At 37.4% G+C, this 27,807-nt stretch overlaps 1 protein-coding gene across 1 annotated transcript in view; it reads left to right on the top strand.

Moving 5' to 3' along the window:
- The first annotated feature begins 9,218 nt into the window (after positions 1 to 9,218).
- LOC127428209 (extracellular sulfatase Sulf-2-like) overlaps positions 9,219 to 27,807 on the top strand; it is a 53,822-nt gene continuing 35,233 nt past the window's right edge. Inside the window, exon 1 of the mRNA XM_051676400.1 lies at positions 9,219 to 9,364. The gene's annotated coding sequence lies outside the window, so the exon portion shown is untranslated. The remainder of the gene's footprint in view (positions 9,365 to 27,807) is intronic.

Below are 27,807 nucleotides of genomic sequence, written 5' to 3'. Positions count from 1 at the left end.
AACTCGCTGTATACCTTGCTGTTTTCATTCATTTGGTTCTTCATTGTCATTTGGTAGTGTGCTTTGGTGTGTCCTTACAGCCTTGCCTATAGATGTCCCTTTACAAACTATGCATTTTCTTTGACCTTTTAACCCTGCATTTAAAGATTCAATTGGTTTGGCTTGACTTCTACAATTGCATTGTATTTTCACTCCAATCCTTGTCATTCAGTAAAGGCATGTATCCTTTAAAAGGCCCTGACACTTTAGCCCACTGCATCACCTTCTTGCATGCAAGTTTGTTTGGTGACAGCACCAGGAGGAAGGTCAAGTCATGGTGCAAACAACTCATTAATAATTTAAGGCAGCAAACATGACTGGTTGCTGATCTACATAGGTCCTAAAAAGCACTGCGATTTGTAATTCAGGGCTTTTGAAGCCACTGTGGGAGCGAAGATGTCTTGGTTGTATACAAGAGCATTGAACTAGCTCTGGCTATGCACTCAAGATCTTTGGTGAAAGACTCCTAATCTTTCAATGGTGCTGGAGTTGTGCTATGTCTCGAATGAGGAAGAGCGAGTGTATTTGCCATTCTAATAATTAATAATGCAATGAACTACACATCGCATTACTAATTTACTCTGCTGTCAAGACGTTTTGTGGCGTTTGTTTGTGTGTGTGTGTGTGTGTGTGTGTGTGTGCGCGCGTGTGTGTCAGTCTGTCTGTCTGTCTATCTATCTATCGTCAATCTATCATTGATCTATCTAGTTCATTACTTTGTTAGTTTAAAGCAAATGAAATCAGTGTATATGTGGAGATAACACCAGTTGCCCTGTAAATGAGAATTGGATACGATACACTGCTTAGTATGTAGGATGAGCATCACAGCAAAGTAACAGGCTATCAAAGAGACTTTTAATTAGACGCTACTCTAAACATGTTTTCCCCTTGGAGACTCAGAGGCCCGCTGCTTTTTTGTCTGGTAGCATATGCAGCTCCAGGAGGCTTACCACCAGATGCACACTAACACTTGTTATTCCTTACTTTGCATGGTATCAATGTTTTAAAGTGACAGAAGATGAATATATAAACATCACTTAGTATTTAGTAATTAACAGCATTTCTGGGTTAAAGATGATATATATTATATATATAAGTCATCGGGGTTAAAGTGAGTCACTTACAATGACAATGAATCGGGCCAATTTTTGGAGGGTTTTAAAACAGTAAATATTTTGACGTTTACGGATTGGCCCCATTCACTTCCTTTTTAAGTGCCTCACTGTAACCCAGATTTGTACTATTTTTCTTGAAATTAATTTTGTAGTAATCAACATTATGCCACTAATGCTGTCTGTTGAGCTCAACTTGTATTGAACCCTGAATATTCCTTTAAGTGGGTAGTGTCATAGGAATCTTCTTATTTTCACTTTCACATTGCAAAACTGACTCAGCTAATGCATTTTTGTCCTTTTTCAACCAACAAATGCAATAAATCTGCCCTTTTAAATCTTATCTCTGTTTTTGTAACTCTCCTGGCCTGTCCTTCAATTCTGCCAGGTCGAATTACAGCTAATTTTTGCAGATGTTGAGTATTCATGACTGAAATTTAATCATACTGTTGGGCTTGCAGGCAATTGCACAGAATAATCGTCGGTTCATAAACGTCAAATTAACAATTTATGTGAATAATCAGAGCCTGTCAAATGAACAGTGGCAAGCGGAACAAATAAATAAGAGAGAATACATTAGACATGACAGCATGATGTACAATAGACATTATCACTGTTGGTGATAATGACCCTCAGATGTTTGGTGGAATGCTGTGCATTTAATGAGGTCTTGGTATGCAGTGCGCTCTTCAAAGCTTCCACAGCAGAGGACTTTTGGAAGTGAGTGCATTCACTTTAGTGTCAACAATGTCTTTAAATTACTTCAGCTTAAATTTACACTTTAAATTAAGATCAGTTCAAGTCATTGCTATTTCTTAAATGACTATATACATTTGCCCAGCTAGCAGTATGGTCTTGCAAAGGCCAGTATCAAGCTATAGGAGGAATCTGCATGCCACTCAAACCTTCCTGTTGTCACTCAATATTTAAGACACCACCATTCAGTTCCATTATAATGGGCAACTCCTTCCCTTAGGTAGCCATGGTGATCATGAGGGCATCAACTGATGGATAGAGACGCTCTTTGAGCTGTTTGAAATAAAAGAGGAGCAGGTTTGAAGAGGCAATGTGGGGTGATAGAGGAGGGATTGTGGCCTGAACAAAATAAAATGCCCATAGAAAATGGACTGCTTTCAGTGATAGAGTGAGGGGTCAGTCTAATTTGCACAAAGTCCTTTCCCTCTCAAACCCAAGCTGACAGCAGATGTTTTTATCAGAGAGGAACACACTGCATGGAGAGAAACACATTCATTTCAGTGTGGAGTCCTTGCCAAGGACAATGGCCCAGCAGGACGAAACATAGTCGTCTTTTTGGAGAATCAGAGTAAACATTATTCAGCCTTATTTATTTGCAGAGCAAACAACCATGCTTGCGGAAACAAAACATGGCTTTTAGATCAAGGCCAACGGATGCTCAAAATGTAGGCAAAACAGTTTTTACCCATGGCTTTCAGGCATAAAGTTCAGGCATCAAGTCTTTCTCTGTTCAGTAATTCTTATGCTACCAGTCGAAAGTTTGGACACACTAATTCATTCCTCATTTTTATTACTATTTTCCATATTTTAGAATGATAGTAAAGTCATCAAACTATAAAATGACACAAATTGCAAAGTAGTCACCAAAAAAAAAAACAAAAAAAACAAATTAAAACAATTTTATATTTTAGCTTCTTCAAAGTGGCTACTCTTTTGCTACAGATTACAGCTCTGCAAACTTTAGTAATTCTTTATAAACTACCAACTGCATGAAATACCACCTGGGATGCTTTTTAAAGGGTTAGCTCACCCAAAAATGAAAATTCTCTCATGATTTACTTACCTTTAAGCCATCCTAGATGTATATGAAGATTTTTATAAGCACATTTCAGCGCTGTTTGTCCATACAATGCATGTAAATGGGTGCCATCAGGCTGCTGGCCGTTTGATGGTCCAAAGGGCATATTTAAGCAGCATAAAAATAATACACACAACTCCAGTCGATCAATTAATGTCTTCTAAGTTGGTGTAAGAAACAAATTGATCATTAAAAACCCAGTGCTGTATTTCTGTTTGAAATGAACTAACTCTCGCGTGACGTTCGTTCCTCTTATATATACAAAGCGCGCAATGACTTTCACGCAATGGCGCATTTCTGCATAAATGATGCGTTGACTGCTGGCAGGAAGCTATTTTTTTTTTAAGTTAACAAAGTTTTAATTATCAATTTGTTTTTTACTCCAACCTATCGAATTGCTTAAGAAGACATTCGTTGATCGACTGGAGTCTTGTGGATTATTTTCTATGCTGCCTAAATGTGACTTTTGGACCATCAGACATGCCAGCAGACTGATGGCACCCATTTGCATGCATTGTATGGACAAACTGAGCTGAAATCTGCTTATAAAAATGTTCACTTCAATTCTGCTGAAGAAGGAAAGTCATACACATCTGGGATGGCTTAAGGTAATTAAATCATGAGAGTATTTTCATTTTTGGGTGAACTATTCCTTTAAACAGTTTTGAAGGAGTTCCCATGTATGCTGGACACTTGTTGACTTCTTTTCCTTCACTATCCAGTCCAACTCCCCCATAAAAATAGTTTTGTTTAGAAATGAGTACATAGACAGTTTATTTTTGTCTAGCATCTAAGCACAAGAATTAGATGTATTCAACTGACCATTGTATGGAAATAAGTTTGCAATTAAGGGGCAATATTTCCCCCCTGCATTTGATTCTCAGGGGCATTTTCTACCTTTATGAGGGCATTTTTGTTCTAACTTAAAATATAAAAAATACTGTATGTCATCCTTTTAAGTTAAATACTAATACTACATATAAATAATGTAACCAGTTCATTAACATTAACAAGAGATAAAATGCATAAGCCTAGAATAGAATATTAAGAACTATATCAGATGTAAAAAAAAAAAAAAAAAAGAAAAGAAACCGTGGATTTCATTACGAGAGCATACCTCTCATTCCTCATGGGAGAACATGCATGAATAAATCATATCTTTCCATTCTGTGATGATGAGTGCGGATGAGCATTTTATCTCCTCTTTAGTAAAAACATGTCTGTCTCATGTACGGCAGGGCCATAGCAAGCATTTTATTGACCTGTTGGCTGAATCTCTCTGTAACTTAATGTAAATGCACTTAATCTTTCTTACTCTTTAAAAAATACCTCACTATGTTCTCTTTCTGTTCTATTAAAATGTCAGTCTCTGTACTAGGTTGTACTTTTGTACATTTCTAAGCAGTTCTGAAACTTCTCATGTTACTCTTCCTTTTAGATGAATTGCTTTTGTTGTAGTTTTCCTCATTTGCAAGTCACATTGGACAGAAGCATCTGTGACATAAATAAATGTAAAAGTAATTCTATAAGAGAGAGATTGAGGAGCAATTACCACTTGACGACAATGCCAGACATAATGAACTCGTTAAATGTCGTGAAGCAAATGTGATTTAGTCAGTCTGATGTGAATTTTACCAGCAAAATAGTTTGCAAGTTTGTCTGTGCAACCCAATAGTTTGATTTTCATTAGAGATCCTGCCTGCAGCCTCTGAGATATACAGTGTGCATCTGAGGGGGCAGATGAGTGATTAGATGTCCTCTTCCTCTGATCGTTTGTGCCTCTGTGCAAATAAATAACCTGCAAACGAAAATAAACAGAGACATCCATCATGTGTGCGTCCCAGAGATAGTGACTGATTTCCATGCGAAGCTCCAGAGGGAGACAGATACGTGACACTGGCACTTTTATTGTGAGAGATGCCAGCTGCCTCAGAACCAATACACACTAGATGACATTATTACTGAGATGTGCAGAGACAAACACACTGGATGGGTAAGGTGTTTTGTTATCTATCTATCTATCTATCTGACTGTCTGTCTGTCTGTATTACATATTATGTAACTTGATCAAATTTGGCATACTGTATATTGGGGAGAATGGGGCTAGTTGTCACACAGGGAAGTTTTTCAACAAGATTTGAAGTAACCAATCCAATTACACAAATGTGTGTTTTCTCTAGCAGAGGTTTTGTATTTTTGTTTCAAACACCTACTTCAAAAACTTCTTAAATTAGAATACTTTTTATTCAGCTTCTTGGACTCATTTGATCAGCTTTTGGGTAAAGAAGCAAACGTAATCAAACCACACTGGCATAGATTAAGACAATGTTCAACTATATTATGAAAGCAGATTTTTTATTTTTTTTTACCAAAAGGCTTAAATGTGTTCTTAGGACAACAGTATTTTTCATTAAGGTCAGGTTGGGGCATGTTGTCATATTTTTATCAGGGCAGGTTGTAACATGCATTTTAAATGCCATTAATGAACATAACTGTTTAATTTCAATATTATAATTAACACATTTTTTTTTAAATATTTTTGTACGCTACCTTTTTCATTTTTGTTCATTCAGGAATCGTTTTGTGCTCTATAGGCCTAATTGTTTTACTTTTTATATTTTGCTGCAAAGCCTATATTTGTTTTATGTATGCATAGATTTAAAGGGATAGTTCACACAAAAATGAAAATTAATTTTTCTCATTTACTCACCCTCATTCCATCCCAGATGTGTATGACTTTCTTTCTTCAGCTGAACACAAGTGAAAATTTTTAGAAGAATATATCAGCTCTGTAGGTACATACAGTGCATCCGGAAAGTATTCACAGCACTTCACTTTTTCCACATTTTGTTATGTTATAGCCTTATTCCAAAATGGATTAAATTCATTCATCTACAAACAATACCCCATAATGACAACGTGAAAGAAGTTTGTTTGAAATCTTTGCAAATGTATTAAAAATAAAAAAAATAAAAAAATCACGTGTACATAAGTATTCACAGCCTTTGCCATGACACTCAAAATTGAGCTCAGGTGCATCCTGTTTCCACTGATCATCCTTGAGATGTTTCTACAACTTGATTGGAGTCCACCTGTGGTAAATTCAGTTGATTGGAGATGATTTGGAAAGGCACACACCTGTCTATATAAGGTCCCACAGTTAACAGTGCATGTCAGAGCACAAACCAAGCCATGAAGTCCAAGGAATTGTCTGTAGACCTCCGAGACAGGATCGTATCGAGGCACAGATCTGGGGAAGGGTACAGAAAAATTTCTGCAGCATTGAAGGTCCCAATGAGCACAGTGGCCTCCATCATCCGTAAATGGAAGAAGTTTGGAACCACCAGGACTCTTCCTAGAGCTGACTGCCTGGCCAAACTGAGCGATCAGTGGAGAAGGGCCTTAGTCAGGGAGGTGACCAAGAACCCGATGGTCACTCTGACAGAGCTCTAGCATTTCTCTGTGGAGAGAGGAGAAACTTCCAGAAGAACAACCATTTCTGCAGCACTCCACCAATCAGGCCTGTATGGTAGAGTGGCCAGACGGAAGCCACTCCTCAGTAAAAGGCACATGACAGCCCGCATGGAGTTTGCCAAAAGGCACCTGAAGGACTCTCAGACCATGAGAAACAAAGATCGAACTCTTTGGCCTGAATGGCAAACATCATGCCTGGAGGAAACCAGGCACCGCTCATCACCTGGCCAATACCATCCCTACAATGAAGCGTGGTGGTGGCAGCATAATGCTGTGGGGATGTGTTTCAGCGGCACGAATTGGTAGACTAGTCAGGATCGAGGGAAAGATGAATGTAGCAATGTACAGAGACATCCTTGATGAAAACCTGCTCTGGACCTCAGACTGGGGCGACGGTTCATCTTCCAACAGGACAACAACCCTAAGCGCAAAGCCAAGATAACAAAGGAGTGGCTCCGGGACAACTCTGTGAATGTCCTTGAGTGGCCCAGCCAGAGCCCAGACTTGAACCCGATTGAACATCTCTGGAGAGATCTGAAAATGGTTGTGCACTGACGGTCCCCATCCGACCTGATGGAGCTTGAGAGGTCCTGCAAAGAAGAATGGGAGAAACTGCCCAAAAATAGGTGTGCCAAGCTTGTAACATCATACTCAAAAAGACTTGAGGCTGTAATTGGTGCCAAAGGTGCTTCAACAAAGTATTGAGCAAAGGCTGTGAATACTCATGTACATGTGTGTGGTTTTTTTCTGTTTTTTTCTTTTTAATAAATTTGCAAAGATTTCAAACAAACTTCTTTCACGTTGTCATTATGGGGTATTGTTTGTAGAATTGAGGAAAATAATGAATTTAATCCATTTTGGAATAAGGCTGTAACATAACAAAATGTGGAAAAAGTGAAGCACTGTGAATACTTTCCGGATGCACTGTACAAAGCAAGTGAATGGTGACCAAAACTTTGAAGCTCCAAAAAGCACAAAGGCAGCACAAAAGTAATCCATACAACTCCAGTGGTAAAATTAATGTCTTCAGAAGTGATATGATAGTGGTATGATGATAAACAGATCAATATTTAAGTTCTTTTAACTGTAAATGTTCACTTTTTTCTTTTTTTTTTGCTGATTCACATTCTTCATATCGCCACCTACTGGTCAGGGAGGAGAATTTAAAGTAAAAAAAGTCTTGTGTATTGATTTGTTTCTTACCCACAGCTATAATATCACTTCTGAAGACATAGATTTAACCACTGGATTACTTTTGTGCTGCCTTTATGTCTCTTTTGGAGCTTCAAAAGTTTTGTCGCCATTCACTTGCATTTTATGGGCCTACAGAGCTGATATACTTTTCTAAAAATCTTTGTGTTCAGCAGAAGAAAGAAAGTCATACACATCTGGGATGGCATGAGGGTGAGTAAATGAGAGAATTTTCATTTTTAGGTGAACTATCCCTTTAAGGAGACGCATACATTTTGTTGTGGTGGTTGTAATGGGGAGCTGACGGGGGAACGTGTCCCCTCAACCCACACCACTGGTTTAATGGCACTTACCTCCTATAGTGTAACAACTTGTCAGCAGAAGGTCATCGTGTGTTCACTTTTTTCCTGGGCAATAACATTGGAAATGCTCAATATTTTTCTTGTAGCCAAGACTTTAAGGTTTGTTGCTATGCAGAAATTGACTTTAAAAAATAAACCTACCTTGAGAAATATTAACTGGAGTTAAAAGTGTGACAATTAGCCCCAGTCTCCCTTACATACAGTATAATATTATATATAATTTATTTATTGTGTGTTGGGGCGTGGTCGAGCGCCGGTTTGTGAATGGAGAGTGATTTCGGAAGATGAGAGCGGTAAGGATTTTCACCTGGAGGGAATTATGTCTAACAGCTGTTTCCTATTTTGCAGTGAGAACTCGAGAGGTATAAGAGGGAGCCAGAGGAGAGGAGGCATATAGAATGCAGTGTGTGTGTTGGGAGCGTCACTGCTAGACTGAAAAGCAGCAGTTTCATAAGATGCTGAAAAGTGCAATTTTTGGTTTTAATAAGTTCAGTGTAAATAAACTCACATGGTTCGCTGAAGTTGACTCTGCTTCATCCTTCCTATATCCCAGAAAGGCTGTTACAGCGTTTTATTTAATCCATTTGTCCCTTCCCTCCATTCATCGGTAGGCTATACATCTGATTGTGTGTGCTTAGTTGTGTCCTATACTTTTTTGTTGTTTTTTTCTTAGAGCTCTCGACTTTGTCGCTCGTTAACAGCCATGTGCTCTCCAGTGCTTCTGATAGTTGCCAGCCCAATAAATACTGTCTCTATACCCAGTCCCTGCCCTCCAGCTCCAAGATTGATCCCTTATCCCCACCCCTTCCTTTCTCTCCTCACAGCCAGTCCTGCAGCTTTAGAAGCCATGTGAATAGGTGAAGCTCTGGAAGCTCTAACAGATGGCCAGAACTGCCCTGATTCAGTCACACAGTTGCCGAATGAATACCAGCTCAGAGAGCCCGAAAGAGTGGAAAAAACTGATTTTGAGGAGAGCAATAGAGAGAGAGAGTAATAGAGTTTCCCCCGTGTGTGTGGGAGAATATGGGAAAACAGGGACGTGTTAATATGCATGAGTGAAAGTGAGAGACAATGAGAGAGGGGAGTGGACGATATTGAATTGTAGATTGAGGGACTTCTTTCTCTTCTGCCCACTTTTATTTATCTGCTACAGAACCACGCCTCCTTCCTTTCACCTCTCAGTGTGTCTATATCAGGGGACCCGCTATGAGAGAGCCCACTCACAGGGCTGGTAGAGAGGAAGCCCGGTCAGAGGTGGTCTGCTGTGGACCAAACAGGTGACAGATCATCATACCCCTGAGTTTTTTTCCTGAGAAGACTCCTGTGTGGCGACAGAGGTGGGCATCAGTGAGGTATGTGCTTTTGTCCCTAATTATTGCTTGGTACCACCACCTCATGAGATTCACATTGAATGCAGCTTGTAATGGAAGGGATGCACAGGTACAGTATATTCCTCCATTGTTGATGAGGTATGTTCAGTCATCATGCTCTCCAGATTGTTCACTAGGGTAAACTGCAATTCTTACTTTAAGGATCTATTTCTACCTAATCTAACCCTTAAAATGAGTGTTGCTGGTGTACCTATGTGTTCAGGTTGATTCAGTGATGTTAAATAATAGACTATTTTTGCTTTGAATCAAACTAGTTAATTAAGATGTTACCACATGAAGCACATTTTTTAGCTTGACTTTTTTCAGTGTAAGGAGCACAATTCTGTGTGCAGTAATCTCAATTACCTTGATTTTGGACAGTGACTTCATTGATGTTTTGTAGTAATATTTCTTGAATATTCATAAAATGCTTAAAGCTGAAGTGTGTGACTTCTTTGGTGTAAATTTGTATATATATATAAAAATTTATAATATAAGTCATATATAATTAAGTCATTCATAGGTTTATTTTCTTGAAAACTGTAAACACTGTGTCACTGTGAAGCTAAAAAAATTCCTCTGATTGTTTTAAGCGGCCCGTCCAGCCCAAAACAACATTGGCTCAGCTAATGACGTGAGTTTGGGTGGGACTGTCTGTTTAATCAAATGCAGATTTGGAAAGCTATCTGAAAACAAGGTTTATTTGTGAAATTCTGTTCGGTTCAGCATTTGTGGCATAAAGTTTTTACTTAATTAATTACCACAAAATTAATTTAGACTTATCCCACCTTTCTTTAAAAAAAGCTAAAATCGGGGGCCTGGGTAGCTCAGCGAGTATTAACGCTGACTACCACCCCTGGAGTCACGAGTTCGAATCCAGGGCGTGCTGAGTGACTCCAGCCAGGTCTCCTAAGCAACCAAATTGGCCCAGTTGCTAAGGAGGGTAGAGTCACATGGGGTAACCTCCTCGTGGTCGCTATAATGTGTGGTTCTCGCTCTCGGTGGGGCGCGTGGTGAGTTGTTAGTGGATGTGGCGGAGAAACGCGCTACGTCTCTGCGGTAACGCGCTCAACAAACCACATGATAAGATGCGCAGATTGACGGTCTCAGACATGGAGGCAACTGAGATTCGTCCTCCACCACCTGGATTGAGGCGAGTCACTACACCACCATGAGGACTTAGAGCACATTGGGAATTGGACATTCCAAATTGGTGAGAAAAGGGGAGAAAAAAAGAAAAAAAGCTCAAATCTGGGTTACAGTGAGGCACTTACAATGAAAGTGATTGGGGCCAACCTGTAAACGTTACAATACTCGCTGTTTTAAAAGTATAACCACAAGACGTACATAATTATGCGTGTTAACATGTTTTTAGTGTGATAAAATTGCTTACTAACCTTTTCTGTGTAAATAGAACACAGAATAAATATAACTGTGTTATATCCAATGTATAACTCTGTTGCAATGATGACGTTAACATACGGCTGTTAACCCTAGAACCCTAAAACAATGTAAAAACAATGATTTAAACAACTTTACAATTAAAATAATACAAACTTTTTTTTTTATAAGGTACTGTATATATATATATATATATTTTTGGCTTTTTCACCTTTTATTGGATAGTATAGTGGAGAGAGACAGCAAATGACTGGGGAGAAGAGGTGGATCAGGATCGGGAAAGGACCTCGATTCTGGACTCGAATTCGGGTTGCCCGGGATGCTTCAGCACCATGTGTCAGAGCACTTACCCACAAGGCAACGGCTCTGATATAATACACAAGTTTTATCAGAAGCATTAATGTAAGCGCTTTTATAAAACTATAAGCTTTGCGTTTCTGCATTTAAACCCCCTAGAAAATTGGCCCCATTCATTTCCAGTGTAAGTGCCTCACTGGAACCTCGATTTTAGCTTCTTTTTTTAAACCGAGGAACGAGTGAAAATCTATTTTTTGCAGTTATCAACATTATACCACAAATGCTGTCGATTGAGCTTAACTTGTATTGAAACTGGAATATTGCTTTAAGGAGCTTCCTCTACCTCAACCTAACCCATAAAAATTTGTTTAAAGGGATAGTTCACCCAAAAATGGTGATCATTTACTCACCCTCTTGCCATCCCAGATGTGTATGACTTTCTCTCTTCTTCTGTACACAAACGAAGATTTTAAGAAGAATATTTCAGCTCTGTTGGTCCTCACAATGCAAGTGAATGGTGACCAGAACTCAGAAGGTCCAAAAATGATATAAAGGCAGCATAAAAGTAATCCACATGACTCCAGTGGTTAAATCCATGTCTTCACAAGCGATATGATATGTGAGGGTGTTTTTTACTATAAATCTCCACCTTTGACCAGCCCGACCAGCAGTGTTGTGTGTAACGTGTTACAATGTAACGTGTTGCTGTAATCTGATTACATTTTGCCGTAACGCAGTAATGCAACGTGTCTGTAATCTGATTACAGTTACAGACACGAATAAAAGTTACTTGGATTACACATTTATTGCTAAAACAATAATATTAATGAAGTACGTTCCTGTGTTGGTACTTTTATGTGTGTTGCTTTGTTAGCTAATGAGCATGCACTCTAACAAACCACCATGGCATAGAGGACACGTATCAAGGCGACGACAGATGAGTGAGTGGCGTTACTATGGACGCAGCGGAGTGTAGTTGTTTATTCGAATTGAAAACTAAAGTGAAGCGTTTAAAGTTTTCATGTGCTCACAATCAATCTCAGCAAGCTCTGTGTCAGCATGCTCCCAGCCCTGGCTGAGGCACACAAGGCTGGGCCGCCGACAAATCCTCCTTAAATATCCGCACTCCACCCCATCCTCGCGTGTCTCCCTCGGGTGTCCCTCTGCAGCTGCCGTGGGAAGAGAGGGGATCGGTTTCATGTGTATATGGAAAACAGCACTCGTTCCCATCTGACAGAGGTATATACAGGGTTGGGAGGGTTACTTTTGAAATACACTATATTGCCAAAAGTATTCGCTCACCCATCCAAATAATTGAATTCAGGTGTTCCAATCACTTCCATGGCCACAGGTGTATAAAATGAAGCACCTAGGCATGCAGACTGCTTCTACAAACATTTGTGAAAGAATGGGCCGCTCTCAGGAGCTCAGTGAATTCCAGCGTGGTACTGTGATAGGATGCCACCTGTGCAACAAGTCCAGTCGTGAAATTTCCTCGCTACTAAATATTCCACAGTCAACTATCAGTGGTATTATAACAAAGTGGAAGTGATTGGGAATGACAGCAATGACAGGACATGTAAAATGACAGAGCGGGGTCAGCGGATGCTGAGGCGCATAGTGCGTAGAGGTCGCCAACTTTCTGCAGAGTCAATCGCTACAGACCTCTAAAGTTCATGTGGCCTTCAGATTAGCTCAAGAACAGTGCGTAGAGAGCTTCATGGAATGGGTTTCCATGGCCGAGCAGCTGCATCCAAGCCATACATCACCAAGTGCAATGCAAAGCGTCGGATGCAGTGATGTAAAGCACGCCGCCACTGGACTCTAGAGCAGTGGAGACGCGTTCTCTGGAGTGACAAATCACGCTTCTCCATCTGGCAATCTGCTGGACGAGTCTGGGTTTGGTGGTTGCCAGGAGAACGGTACTTATCTGACTGCATTGTGCCAACTGTGAAGTTTGGTGGAGGGGGGATTATGGTGTGGGGTTGTTTTTCAGGAGCTGGGCTTGGCCCCTTAGTTCCAGTGAAAGGAACTCTGAATGCTTCAGCATACCAAGAGATTTTGGACAATTCCATGCTCCCAACTTTGTGGGAACAGTTTGGGGATGGCCCCTTCCTGTTCCAACATGACTGCGCACCAGTGCACAAAGCAAGGTCCATAAAGACATGGATGAGCGAGTTTGGTGTGGAAGAACTTGACTGGCCTGCACAGAGTCCTGACCTCAACCCGACAGAGCACCTTTGGGATGAATTAGAGCGAAGACTGCGAGCCAGGCCTTCTCGTCCAACATCAGTGTCTGACCTCACAAATGCGCTTCTGGAAGAATGGTCAAAAATTCCCATAAACACACTCCTAAACCTTGTGGAAAGCCTTCCCAGAAGAGTTGAAGCTGTTATAGCTGCAAAGGGTGGGCCGACGTCATATTAAACCCTATGGATTAAGAATGGGATGTCACTTAAGTTCATATGTGTCTAAAGGCAGATGAGCGAATACTTTTGGCAATATAGTGTATATTCCACAACAGATTATGCTGTAAAATGTCATTTGTAATGTATTCTGTTAGATTACTCAAGGTCAGTAACGTATTCTAAATACTTTGGATTACTTCTTCAGCACTGGTAGATTTGTTCACTTGTTTTGACTATAAAAACTCTGCCAGTACAGTAAGACAAAATACACGTTAAAAATACATTCTCTGAAAAACCTAAATATCTTATGCAGTGTTAAGATAAATCAGATCTTGTTTTAAGGATTTTTAGATATTTTTACAGGAAAACAATACAAAAATTATTATCAAAAATATGATTTTTGCCCTAATATCAAAGATCTTACTAGAAAAATGAAATTATGATCCAACCTGAATTTTCTTGATTAATATATATATATATATATATATATGATCGTGCCTGGTAACGTGCATGTAAAATGGCATTTTAGCTTAGCGTTAAGATGACAATTTACACAAGGTTTATTTCTATTTCTTCTGCTCCAAACTTACTTCAAACTTACTTCTCTGTCTGCTCGTATGAATGTAACACATCATAAGAAAGTGTTTCACCACTGTTCAAATGCACTTTGGATCGCATCATTTATATGTATAAATGTTTTCCATCTGAAAGAATTAAATATTAAATGAAACAAATGACAATAAAATGCAAAGTAATCTCTTCAGTAATCAAAATACTTTTTGAATGTAACTGTATTCTAAATATCAATTATTTAAATTGTAACTGTAGTGGAATACAGTTACTTATATTTTGTATTTTAAATATGTAATCCCGTTACATGTATTTCGTTACTCCCCAACCCTGGGTGTGTATCGCTCACAAGGTGGTAACATATGCAGAAAAGACGTTGCTAAGCAAACGGCACTTTTATGTTCTTTCTGTACTGTACAGATGCACAAGTGAAACTCAATTCATCTGAGCACAAGCAGGGAGGTAGAAACAATCCACTTGCTGTAAAGTTGTGTAAACACACGTGCTGCACATGCACACACACAAACAGACATACATGCACACAGACATGCATGATGCAACACACAAACAAACCTGTATATACACACCGAAAAGAAACAACAAGCATTCAAATACACAATGGTTTTACTGTCAAAGCTGTCTGCAAATGGGTTTTCAGAAATGTTTTCAGTTCATTAGGATTCTTTTTCTGTCTTTCACACCAACACAAACACAGGCAAACATGCTTATTGTACACATACATGCCACACACAGCTAAGAAGGTTGTAGATAGCGGACGGACACACACACACACACACACACACACACACACACACACACACACATACCTGAAGATATTATTACAGCATATTTGAGATAAGAAAGTTGCATTTTTAGAAATGCATTGGATCTTGTTAGCCAAGTTGCTGTCTTTGTTATATTGCTGTAATTTGGTTAATATTTCAGTCAATATTAAAGTACTAAAAGATCTATTAGTGTCACATTTGTTTTTTTTTCCCACAGGTTTGATTGGTTTTAGAAAGTATCTTTCCAGATGAAGTAATTAGTAATCTAATTAAAATTTTTACAAAAGTAATTAGTAATAAGTAGTGGATTACTTTTTTTGTAAAAGTAACTTACCCAATACTGCCGACCAGTAGGTGGCCGAATGTGAAAGTGAAAGTGTAGATTAACTGTAAAAAATGACTAAAATATTCCCTGTAAAAAAAATGTGTGTGAGTTTACAGTAAGTTCCTGGCTACTGGTTGCACGACTTTCACAGTATATTTTACAGTAGTATTTCTACAATTTAACACAACCGTATACTGCGACTTTACAGTGAACAGGACCAAGATGTAATTTAGTAGTGCTGTATTGTAAACTCACAATGATCATCTGTATTTTTTCTTATCTACATTGTTTGTTAATTGTCACCATAGTTGAGTTTTGTATGCTGAGTGTTGACATCTGTGTGTGTCTGGCTGACAGATTTTTTTTAAATAAACATTTATGAGATATAAAACCAATCATATCATAAACATCAGCATTGGACTCATTGTTCATTTAATATGATACTTTTCCTATACTTTCATATGCATCATATAGTGTAGACAATAAATCAGGGTCTGACATAAAGTCATCCACTAAACTGACAAATTTTCTCCATTCATCACAGTACAATAACTTGTATTCTTAAACACACTTGCACCAACTGGAGAAAATTAATTAGAAATAAATAAGACAAGGTCCCATTCAAAGGGAACACTAAACACCCTAATGATGACTTTAGATGAAACATTTTCCCATATGGCAGTGTGATTATACTAATTTGTTGTGTTGTGACAGAAAATGATCTAGCCAGCGTTGATTTTACAGTAAAATACTGAAAACAGTATTTTACTGTAAGAATTTACTGTTAAACCTTGTAAAATCCTGGAATTTTTTTTACAGTGTTGATCTGTTTCTCATCCACACCTACCATATCGCTCATGAAGACATGGATTTAACCACTGGAATTGTGTGGATTACTTTTATACTGCTTTTATGTCCTTTTTAGCCCTTCTGAGTTCTGGTCACCATTCACTTGCATTGTATGGACCAACAGAGCTGAGATATTCTTCTAAAAATCTTCATTTGTGTTCTGCAGAATAAAGAAAGTCATACACATCTGGGATGCATGAGGGTGAGTAAATGTTGAAAGAATTTACATTTTTGGGTACTATCCCTTTAATTGGTGTAACCTGATGTTTTCAGTCATAAAAACAGTTAATTTAGATGTTACCACATGAAGCACATTATAGGTTATTTGACAACTTTTTTTACAGTGTAGAATCATTATAAAGAGCATCATTGATAACTTGTGTAAAGCCCAAATCTTTGCCATGATAGATCCACAGAAAGTTGTCTGTTATGATTCACACGGATCATCAAATCATCATAGTCTTCAACATAGTCTTTTCCGACTCTTCATGCTGCTCTCACCATAGGCCTTGCGCCTCACACTTGTGTTCAACTGCAGTCAGACTGAATTGGTCCATACCACATCCGTGCTGTGCATGTGCATGGTTTTTGACCATTAAAGGACTTGAATAAGAGTGTAATCTTCAGTCGTCACCACGGTAAAATGTTGCATGAGTCATTCTGCATTTTTGTTGGTCAAAAGCTTCTCTTTGGGTCAAATACGTTGTTGAAAGTAAGTAATGTTTGGAGACATGGTCCAGAGATCTACAGGGTAAAATAATCATCAGTGAGCATGGTCTTGTATTTGCCTGTGAAGCAATGATGTAATGACAAAGGTGATGGGGGCTGAGAGATCTGTGCCCCAGTCATTCATTATTTAATGTGCACTCTGTCTCCGCTCAGTCCCACATCAGTTGGCCTCATTTCTCTTTGCTGCTGTCTGAACCAGAACTGTGGAGCAAGTCCTACAACATTTAGTACATACATAGGCAAATTAATGGCTTGCTGCTTAGGGTCCTGAGACAGTTACACACAGACATCAGCCCTGTAGTTTCTGCAATATGTCTGTGCACATTAATATGTTCATAGAGGCTGCCAATACATTCTCTCTTATTTTCAAGGATTTCTTAAAGTAGTTCAGCTGTAACTTTGGAGCTAAGTGAATTTGGTCATCTGGGACCTCCTTCTGACAGCGGAATTTAATCTCAATTTCCTAATTCCTGAGTGGGAGCTATTTAGGGTTAATTTGCATACAAATGTCTGTGACTCAATAGGGTTCTTAAATCCTGTGATGATTTAATCTAATTAATAGGCTAGAGAACACATTTAAAGGGGTTCTTTGTCTACAGATAAAAGTCTAAGTACTGTGGTGTAGGAGCTTTAGAGAGAATCACCAAAAAAAAAAAAAAAAAAAAAAAAAATCAGATTTCTCTGCTGAGAAGACAATCTTAGACCAGCAGAAATTCAACACGATCACATGGGAAGTCTGCATGTTGTTTCCAAATGTTCCAGTACCCTGACACCAGCCCAATTATGCAGTGCACTGACAAGCACCATCTTCCATCAGACATTTTTGCATTGGTTCAAGTGTGTTTACCATCTCCTGTGAATCGGAGGTTCTATTTTCCATCTAACATTACAGTTTTACTCCACAGAAGGTTAGGTTTAGGGTTGGGGTTGGGGAGTCCATTTACATGCACACGATATGCTGATAACTCAAAAACAGCTCATTTAAAAATTCTGATCTTTCATGAGGTTTGAAATAATCAACTTATTATCTGCTCTTGACGTCAAACTATGAAGAGGCATGTGCACAACACATGTTATTAGGCTGATAAGAACTCTGATAAAGGTGTTTACATGCAACGCAAAATCAGGGTAATGGGCAAAATTCTACCCATGTTGATTGGTTTATTCTTAAGCCTTTATAACCTTACACCGATAAAGGCCAGTTAATTGTGTTTACATGAACACACACATTGTCAGCTTATTAAGCATAATCGGTGTAAGAATGTACATGTAAATGCTCACTGACAGCTAAAAACAACCAGCTTTACAATTTACTTTTTACTACAGAGTTCTGGCCACCATTCACTTTTATTATATGGACCTACAGAGCTGATATTTTCTCCTAAAAATCTTCATTTGCCTTCTGCAGAAGAAAGAAAGTCATACATATCTTGGATGGCATGAGGATGAATAGATGAGAGAATTTTCATTTGTGGGAGATCTATCCCTTTAAGCTAAAAAAAATGTCAGCCTATCCTGTTTCTGAATTCACTGTGAGATCAGGCTGAAGAATTTCCATGCTGGTAAATGCATGTTGTAGTTTCACAGATTCTGTGCAAAGTATCATCTTGAAATTAGCAGATTAGACCTTTATCCATAATCATCCAATTTCAGAAAAGGTACGTTTGATTGGCACCCTTTAAAAAAAGAGTAACTCTAAAGTCATTTGACTGGTACAAGCATTTTATTAGAGGACATACAAGGTTTGATACTTAACCGAAAACAGAGTTTGAACTGTTTTCAATGTATTGGTCAAATGAGATTGGTAGACCAAAAAGTGGAAGATTTAAACGAAATTACAGTAGTCTCAGGAGTGTTCAATAAACATGATTTTTTATAAGCAGTGAACAGGATAGTGATAAGCTACCATCTTTAAGGCAATCATTTACTCACCCTCATTTTGTTCCAAACCCATATGACTTTCTTTCTTCCATGAAATACAAAAGAAGATGTTAGGCAGAATGTTAGGGACTGACAGCTTCAGTCACCATTGAGTTTCACTGCATCTTTTTCCCATACAATGAAAGTGAATGGTGACTGAGGCTAACATTCTGTCAAACATCTACTTCTGTGTTCCACAGAAGAAGACAAAAAGTAATTTGGGTTTGTAACAACATGAGAGTAAATGATGACAGAATTAAAATCTTTGGGTGAACTATCCATTTAAGATGGATTTTCCAGCATGGCGGAAAGAGAGTATTCTCTCTTTATCTTCATCTCTCTGTCTATGTCATCCTCACTTATAATTTCTCAACATCATTCTCACCCCACCCCAAAACATCCGAGTCATTAAATCAAAGAGTCTGGACACTAGTCAAATCCTGCCCTCAGCAGTTCTCTCTGAAAAACAAGATCTCATTTTCATGAGTTGCTGAGAGCAAAGCAAGGCCTGATATGAATCTAAAGTATAATATGAAGAGCCTGGTGCCCACCATCTTAAATGTTAATGGGTAACTGGTAGGCTTTGATGGGTGATTTGAAGCACAGCACCTCTGGCGATGCCCTATGAGGCAGAGAGTGATCTGAATGCATAATTACAAATGCTGTGCCATGATGATACTGCAGGTATCCAGTAGAGATCTGTAATTACATCCAGCAAAGTACACGGAGAGCATCAATTTGAAATCAGAAACAGAATTTTTAATCAAAATGTTTTAGTGGTTTCAAATGTATTTTCGCCCAAACTAATCAGATAAATGGTGAATGTTTTCACCTGCCTTGCATCAGAAATCGTGCACTGTCAGAGTATGTACTGCATTTGATGAAGGACGCACTTATTTGCTGGTAAAAAGAATGTTCATTAGGTATGCAGGTGAGTAGTATGAATACATTCCGGGCATGTGGGCATTGTCCTTTGACCCGAATAAATGACATAGTAACAACAACCGCAAAAATAATCTACTCTGGTTTTCTTAAACAAGCACAACTTTAGCACATGGAACACCTTTCTTGGTATATACAGCACTTAAGTTGATAAGAGCCACCTGAGTTGCGGATCTCCACTGGGGTTTTTTTTCTTTAATCAGCATTTTGAATGTGACTTCCTCAGCTCCGGTGACATTATGGCATAGTACAGTGTTTAGTGGATGCACACTTCAGAATTCCGCTGGATGTAGTAGATCATCCAGTGTTTCTCGCTTACTCTTTTATGAATACTGAGCATCCAGACACCCTACTCCACTGGAATACAGTTTTGGCATACTGCATAGTAGAAAAGTGTGCAGATTCGGATGCAGCCCTGGTTTCTGAAGTATATGAGGCCATATTTGATTTCAGTGCTTTATAAATAATTAGATTTGAGAGTGAATCTTGCCTTAAATTTGGAATAACTTGGAATATAGTGCATGAATCATACAGATTACTTTTACTGTAGCTTCATGGTGTTTTTTGCCCTTTTTGGAGATCTTTGTATGGCAATTAAACCCTGTAAAGACTTTTTTTTAAAATCCCTTTTGTGTTCCACAGAAGTAAGAAATTCAAACTGGTTTGGTGTTACATTAAGGTGAGGAAATAATGAAAGAATTTTCATTTTAGGGTAATCTGTTCCTTTAACATTCAATAGTGGAATTAATCCATCCCGTCTCATATGGCATTCACTTTAGATAAAAGCATTTGCTGAATAAAGGTAAAAGTGAATACATTTCTGATTACAGCAACAGTAAGTGGCCTATTGTTGCACTGATGTAATGAGAAGCCTATACTGGATATGGATGTAGGAGTTTTGGTTTCAGACGCCCTTGTGACAATCATTGGAACTAATGAGGAACTGCACATCAGGAAAATAGCTTAAACTTAAATAAATTAGCTGGCTACTTTTGCACACACTAGAGTTCTTGTGGCCTGAAACTCAACTAATGTATTTATTTCAATGTGGCCCATTAGTTTGCATGGCAGGTTTATCTGTCTCTTTCCCAAAAAAATGTTTTTCTTTTTTTTCTGCAGAATCAAATCACACTCCAGCCTTGGAGCCTTAGTTTAGCTGAAAATATTTAGCTGAAAATGAAAGTTCACATATATTAAAGGACATTAAGCATATTTTAATAGTTAGCCTAATGATAAGAAAAATACTAAATAGCTTTACAAAAACCATAAGAAGTCAGGGGGCACTGAGCAAACTCCAAGGAGCTCCCTTGCGGGCACATGGCAAGATTTTAATTGGGTAAATGAGAAGCTCTTGGAATTGATTGAAAGAGATTTGGGCCAGATGGAATCAAACAAACATGGCCTGAGGGCCAGTCTGCACCAGAACTGATGTGAGAGCAGAGTGGAAAGATAGGAAGCTTTGCGCTTTATGCATATGAGACACATAGGCTACTAACTCCTCATAAATTAGAAGTAATGTGTTGGATATGTGCATGTTCGTGAAATTCAGACATTAAAAATATAAAGTTGATATTGAACTTTATCTTGGTCCTTTTCCCCAGATTACACTGTAAAAAAGTGGTAACCTGTTAACGCAAGGATCTATTTATACTCGATCTAACCCTTGAAAATCCTTTTTGTTGGTGTGACCTAATGTATTCAGGTTGATTCAGACATGACATGTTAATTAATATTTTTGAATTTAAGCAAGTGTTTGATTACACTGGCATATAAATTGCTAAATTTCTTTAAGATCTCATATTTATTGGGCTCAAATAATTATTTATAAAAAAATTAAGATTTTATAGTTATGCCTACAGTATATTCATATATATATATACACACAGGAATACATGTAATGGGAATACGTATTTAAAATACAAAAGATAAGTAACTGTATTCCACTACAGTTACATTTTAAATCATTGGTAATTAGAATACAGTTACATTCAAAAAATATTTTGATTACTGAAGAGATAACTTTGCATTTTATTATCATTTGTTTCATTTAATATTTAGTCCTTTCAGATGGAAAACATTTATACATATAAATGATGCGATCCAAAGTGCATTTGAACAGCGGTGAAACACTTTCTTATGATGTGTTACATTCATACGAGCAGACAGAGAAGTAAGTTTGAAGTAAGTTTGGAGCAGAAGAAATAGAAATAAACCTTGTGTAAATTATCAGCTTTACACTAAACTAAAATGCTATTTCTAGCCATTTTACATGCACGTTACCAGGCATGATCATATTTTTTATCAAGAAAATTCACGTTAGTTCTTAATTTCTTTTTTCTAGTAAGATCTTTGATATTAGGGCAAAAATCGTATTCTTATAATATTTTTTGTATTGTTTTCCTGTAAAAATATCTAAAAATCCTTAAAACAAGATCTGATTTATCTTGTTTTAGAAACAACACTGCATAAGATATATAGGTTTTTCAGAGAATGTATTTTTAACATATGTATTTTGTCTTACTGTACTGGCAAGAGTTTTTATTTTATTCAAAACAAGTGAAAAAATCTACCAGTGCTGAAGAAGTAATCCAAAGTATTTAGAATACGTTACTGACCTTGAGTAATCTAACGAGAATACATTACAAATTAAATTTTATAGCATGAATTCTGTAATCTGTAGTGGAATACATTTCAAAAGTAACCCTCCCAACAATATATACACTACTGGTCAAAAGTTTTGAAACACTTACTCATTCTTTATTATTATAATTTTTTTTTCACATTTTAGAATAATAGTAAAGTCATCACAACTATGGAATAACATAAATGGAACTATGGGAATTATGTTCAAAATCCAAAATAAATCAAAACTGTGTTATATTTTAGCATCTTTAAAGTAGTCAACCTTTGGTCCAAGTCATCAATTTTAAAAAAATTTTTTTTTATTTTTTATTAAATTTTAGTTTTATAATGAAATAAATTAATATGGTGGCACAATTATATTTTTGTCTACAAAACTGATTTCAAACATTTAAGCATACACTTCAGATCAAAAGATTTTTAAGATCATGAGAAACATTTCAGTCAAGTGTTTCAAAATTATTGACCGGTATTGTATTTTTATATATATGTATATATATATATATATATATATATATATATATATATATATATATATATATATATATATATATATATATATACTGTACTGTGCAAAAGTTTTAGGCACTTAAGATGTTTCTCAAAAACATTTGTCATAAGATGATTATTTATATATGTCAATTTATTTTAGTGTGTCAATAGAAAAAAATACATTTTAGACTCCCAAACATTACTTTTGCAAATAGAAAAGATTAGAATAGAAGAACAGGGCGCTCTGCAAGAGATGGCATTGCCCCCACAGTGCCCCCCACTGAACATCGTGTCAGTCTGAGATTACATAAAGAGACAGAAGCAATTGAGACAGCCTAAATAGATTGAAGTACTGTGGCAAATTCTCCAAGAAGCTTGGTACATCCTATCTGCCAACAATCAGGTAAAACTGTGTCCAGGTGTCCCTAGGAGAATTGGGGCTGTTTTAAAGGCAAAGGTGGCCACAGAAATATTGATTTAGTTTATATATATATATATATATATATATATAGAGAGAGAGAGAGAGAGAGAGAGAGAGAGAGAGAGAGAGAGAGAGAGAGAGAGAGAGAGAGCTTTGAATTGAATTGGCCTTATTGTAATGTCATCATAGCACATTTGTTATGTGACAACTGTGAGTGTCATCTGTTAAATGTGAATCATGGCATCTGTGGAGAGAACGATTCACATTTGAGGGTGGGGCATTTACTTACAGTATTGATGAGAAAGACTCACAGCCATGCCAGGTGTTATCTAAGTACTAGCCTCTCCCAGGCACAGATCATAACATTTAAATTAACACAGATAAATCACTTAAATTAATCTAAGTTCATCAGGCCAGTTGTTTGGGAACATAAATTTGACAAAAGGCTTAAGTATACAGAATGCACTGTGAATGTCTGAGTTAAATTACCTACATTATTGATTTCTTCACAACTATCATTTAAACCTCTGGTGTTGGTAAGTTTGATTATTTAGAGCTACATCCTGCCTAATGCTTGTCTCCTTAACAGTTAGACCCCATTTCCACCTAGTATTAAGATGTGTTTTTGGTGATCAAATCACATGTGGTCAGCACTTAATACAGATCTAAACGGGGTCTAAAATGTTTTGTGATCGGATCACAAAAACTGCACACGAATGTGGTCAAACATGCATGTGACCACATTGCATTTGAGGTGTAAACACTTATCTGTCCCGAATGCGTCCCGGCAGCAGCGAAGCACCACCCCTCACCTGTCAATGAACTGCTGCACTAAAACAAGAATTTGAACTTTGCCATTACGAGTGGTTTAAAAGGAAATAATCGTCTGATCGGAAAATTAAAAAAAGCGGATATACACAAGCAGGAGAACTTCACGGATCTTCTTCAGTGTGTCTGATATCAGCATGCAGGGACACAGAGCAGAAGCACAGACATCAGCAGCTCAGGTTAATATAGGTAAACCACTAAAATAACAGACAATTCTGCTCAAAATTTTGCATTTGTACTTAGATAAAATTTCAGATGCATCTGGGAGAAATAATGCATAGTTTTTTTCCACACTTTCTTTGTCTTTTCTGACTTTGCTGCACTTTAATATCATGCAGTAACACACTGACATAGTGATTGATGAATGTCGTCATGAAACAGAGTCCCACCCCTCGAAATCTGATCACAAGTGGTAACAGGAGATGCATTTAAGCGACCAGGTGTAAACTGCGATGTGTCTCATCTGACCACATGTGATTGTATCACCAAAAATGCATCTTAATACCATGCGTAAACGGGTCTTACTCTCACAATTGGTTGAGGGTGGCGGCATTAAGCCTGATTTAGCACTGGATTATTGCCTAGTTTCTGCACAGCAACGGAACAGAAATAGTACAGGGCCTATTAGTTTTATCTTGCAATGTATACTGCTGTGAACCGAACAAACTACCTATTACATTGTTAGCTGTGCTGTTCTTACTAACAAGGAACAACCCTCATAAGAATCGACATTCAAGACTATCTTTGCCCATTAAATAAATTTGACACCTTATTTACCAGTATGTCAAATAGCTGCTAGCATCACTATCGAGAAGACCTTGTTGGTCACAAGTGTTTGTTGTGTTTTGGATGCTGGTATCATGGGATACTGGTATCCCCACCAGGCTTCTTAACTAGCTTAACGAATTTACCTGATGTAAAAAGTAATGGCAAAAGTCATGGCAGTTTAAGCTGGTCTTTTCAGCAGGGTAGACACCTTGATAATGGAAGACAAGGAAAATCAGTAGTTCAAAATCAGAGATCCAGATCCTGTCATCTCTTGTGTCATATTGCGAGGCACCTTGAGTATGTGAGTTATAAAATATTTCATGAGAGACCTACCCTCCAGACATAATCATATCAAGCCCAAACCAAGGACTAATGCATTTCTCAGTTCTGTAATGTAATTACATCATTGTCTGTGGTATTGATCTTGAGGTGGACAGATCACACCCTTGAGATTCAGCGTAATGTTTATGAATTCTTAGAATGGAAGCAGCTGTCCGTCAACATATTAAATATGTAGTATTTCCCTGTTTGGATTCGAGGCTTAGATTGCTGCTTGTACACTTGCATGTGTACAAGATTGTACAAGTGCATTTTCTTTTTTTTTAAACAGAGTTAGCATTGGTTAACTATAACTAAAGTACCTTTCAAGGTAAGTCAGTTCATCTTTGGAACGCTCCTGGGCAGCTATTTTCAGCCTGGTCTCATGAACGTTACATGACCATGGCAACATTTTTGCAAAGTGAAATGACATGCCTTATTACACATTTTGCTGCTGTTTTCCCAGTGAAATGTCCAGCGGGGGGCACCAAACGCGAGTGAAATTATGTCGTTATCAGACAAGGTTTTATTAAGTAAATCCTAACCTAAAACTTTAACCAAAACCTAACCAATATTGATCGAAAATCAATCCACTTGTGTTGTTTCTTTGACAGTCTTGTCTCATGTGTCAGCTTGAGTGCTTGACTTGTCTTGAACCACGCACTTCAGAATACGAAGTTCAACAGTCTATCAGGTGAACTTCCACAGAAGCTAATTAAATTGGAATAAGTGTATAAATGTAGGTAAGTCTGTAATACAAGAGTTAAAATGTATAGTTTTTCAAAAGATGCGTTGTAGTAAAGTTTCAATATCATAACATAGCAGTGAGTAATAGACTGAAAAAATATGTGTTTATAAAGTCAGAATCAGTCGTAATTTGTGTGAAAGTGAAAAAAGCACATTTGTTGTTGCACCTCATTTGTTAATTTCACCAGGAAACTGCGACCAAACTTAGAATTCGGCACGTAAAAGTTAGTTTGCAAAAATGTAGTTACAGTAACGTTCATTCTATGAGACTAGGTTGGCCAGTTTCTATGTAAAGAAGTGGCATAAAAGTACAGCTTCTATCTACTTGAATGGGGAAAGAATGAAATCTCCAAACGGTTGATCAAGATTACGATCAAAGAACAAATTTTAAATCAACAGTAAAATCTGAGAATAATGGTATCATAAATTGTGCTTCTTTAGCTCAGATCATGTTAAAAAGCGCTATTTCTTAAGGCTGGTTCAGCCATTGCGCATGCATGTTTTCGAGTTGACTGACAGACGATGTCTGTATCTAAAAGATGACTGGCCCTTAAGGAAGGCGGGACTTCCTTTTTATATCTGTTGGCCGTTCCAATTTCTCCCGTTCATTTTAACACCAGTGGTCCGTCTCGGGCTAAATAATCTATGCTATGACTTTTAAAGTAGATCTCTTGCTGCTAGTGGGATTATGATTTCTCTTATTGGGGTCGGTTTTAAAATTCACAAATATATATATATATATATATATATATATATATATATATATATATATATATATACTTATGCATACAGCAGGGATATTCCACCGCAGTCTAATAAGGAGTCAGATGTTAAAATGGTGTACTGTGTGGTGGGATAATTGATTCTTTCCACTCAGTACACACAAAACAAGCAGACAGCAGGAGATACCCTGTTTTGTCAACACTGGGCTAAGTGCCCGCTTTGAAAAAAGGTGCCCCAGTGAAGCTGCACACACATTGTGCCAACAGACAGCCCACACACAAAGGTGCACCACATGCATCACAGTGTGTATGGGGACAACTGAATAACCTCCTGTTTTTGTGAGTTGGTTAGCTTGGCGGGTCAGTGGGGAATCATAGCACTTTTCGGCACCATCTAAGGAAACTTCTCTGTCTTTCTCTCTCGTCCCCAGGAGAAAATGCTCAAAATCTGATAATTACCCTCTTCCTTCAGGAGTTATCAAAATGGACAACTCTCCCGCTGGTTTGCTAATTACTTTAATAGATTAAAATAGAGGTTAAAAACAGACTAGAAGCTTGTGAAATTTGAGAGTTTAAATAGAGATTAACAACAGACTGGAAACTTGTGGAACATATGATGTGAGAATAATCCTTCTTACCTTTTTTATTTTTTGTGGATTGTGCAATTAATTGTTCACTATATTTGGCTGAATTGGCTTGTTGTCACGTAAAGTATCCACTACTTTCTTTTCATCAACATGAATATTTTAGGTTAAAAAATATATGAATGTATTTGGGACAGTGAATATATTAGTTCTTGTAAAAGTTTATCATAGTTCTAAACACCGTTTTCCTATCACTTGTTCATTTTAAGGGTCAAAGGGGCTTTAAGTAAAAATGTCCAAGTGGTGTAACTCTCTGGAGACAGTAAAATAAATAAATTAGTATAAGTCTCATTAAAAGCTTTTTAAAAAAATAAATAAATAAAATGTTAGCATAAGTCATTTGGAATATTCTTTTATTATTATTTCTTTAAAAAGATAAGCAGTGAAGCAATTTTGTTTTAAAATGTTATTCATATTTAAAAAACATCAAAGAAAAACTAAATCAAAGTCAGGTGATGTAACAATTGGTAACCATTCTATTGTCATGTGACAAAATAAAATAAAATAAAACAGAGAGGATCCCTTTAGACTATCATGCCTTTGTGTTTAAGTTTTTAAAAAGATCATAATATCATTTCAATTTACATTTTTAAAGTTATTAAATACATTTTTAATCAGT

This window comes from Myxocyprinus asiaticus, chromosome 37 (assembly GCF_019703515.2).
Source record: "Myxocyprinus asiaticus isolate MX2 ecotype Aquarium Trade chromosome 37, UBuf_Myxa_2, whole genome shotgun sequence".
Taxonomy (NCBI): Eukaryota; Metazoa; Chordata; class Actinopteri; order Cypriniformes; family Catostomidae; genus Myxocyprinus; species Myxocyprinus asiaticus.
The sequence above is the reverse complement of the archived record's forward strand: the minus strand, read 5'-3'. Positions and strand labels throughout refer to the sequence as shown.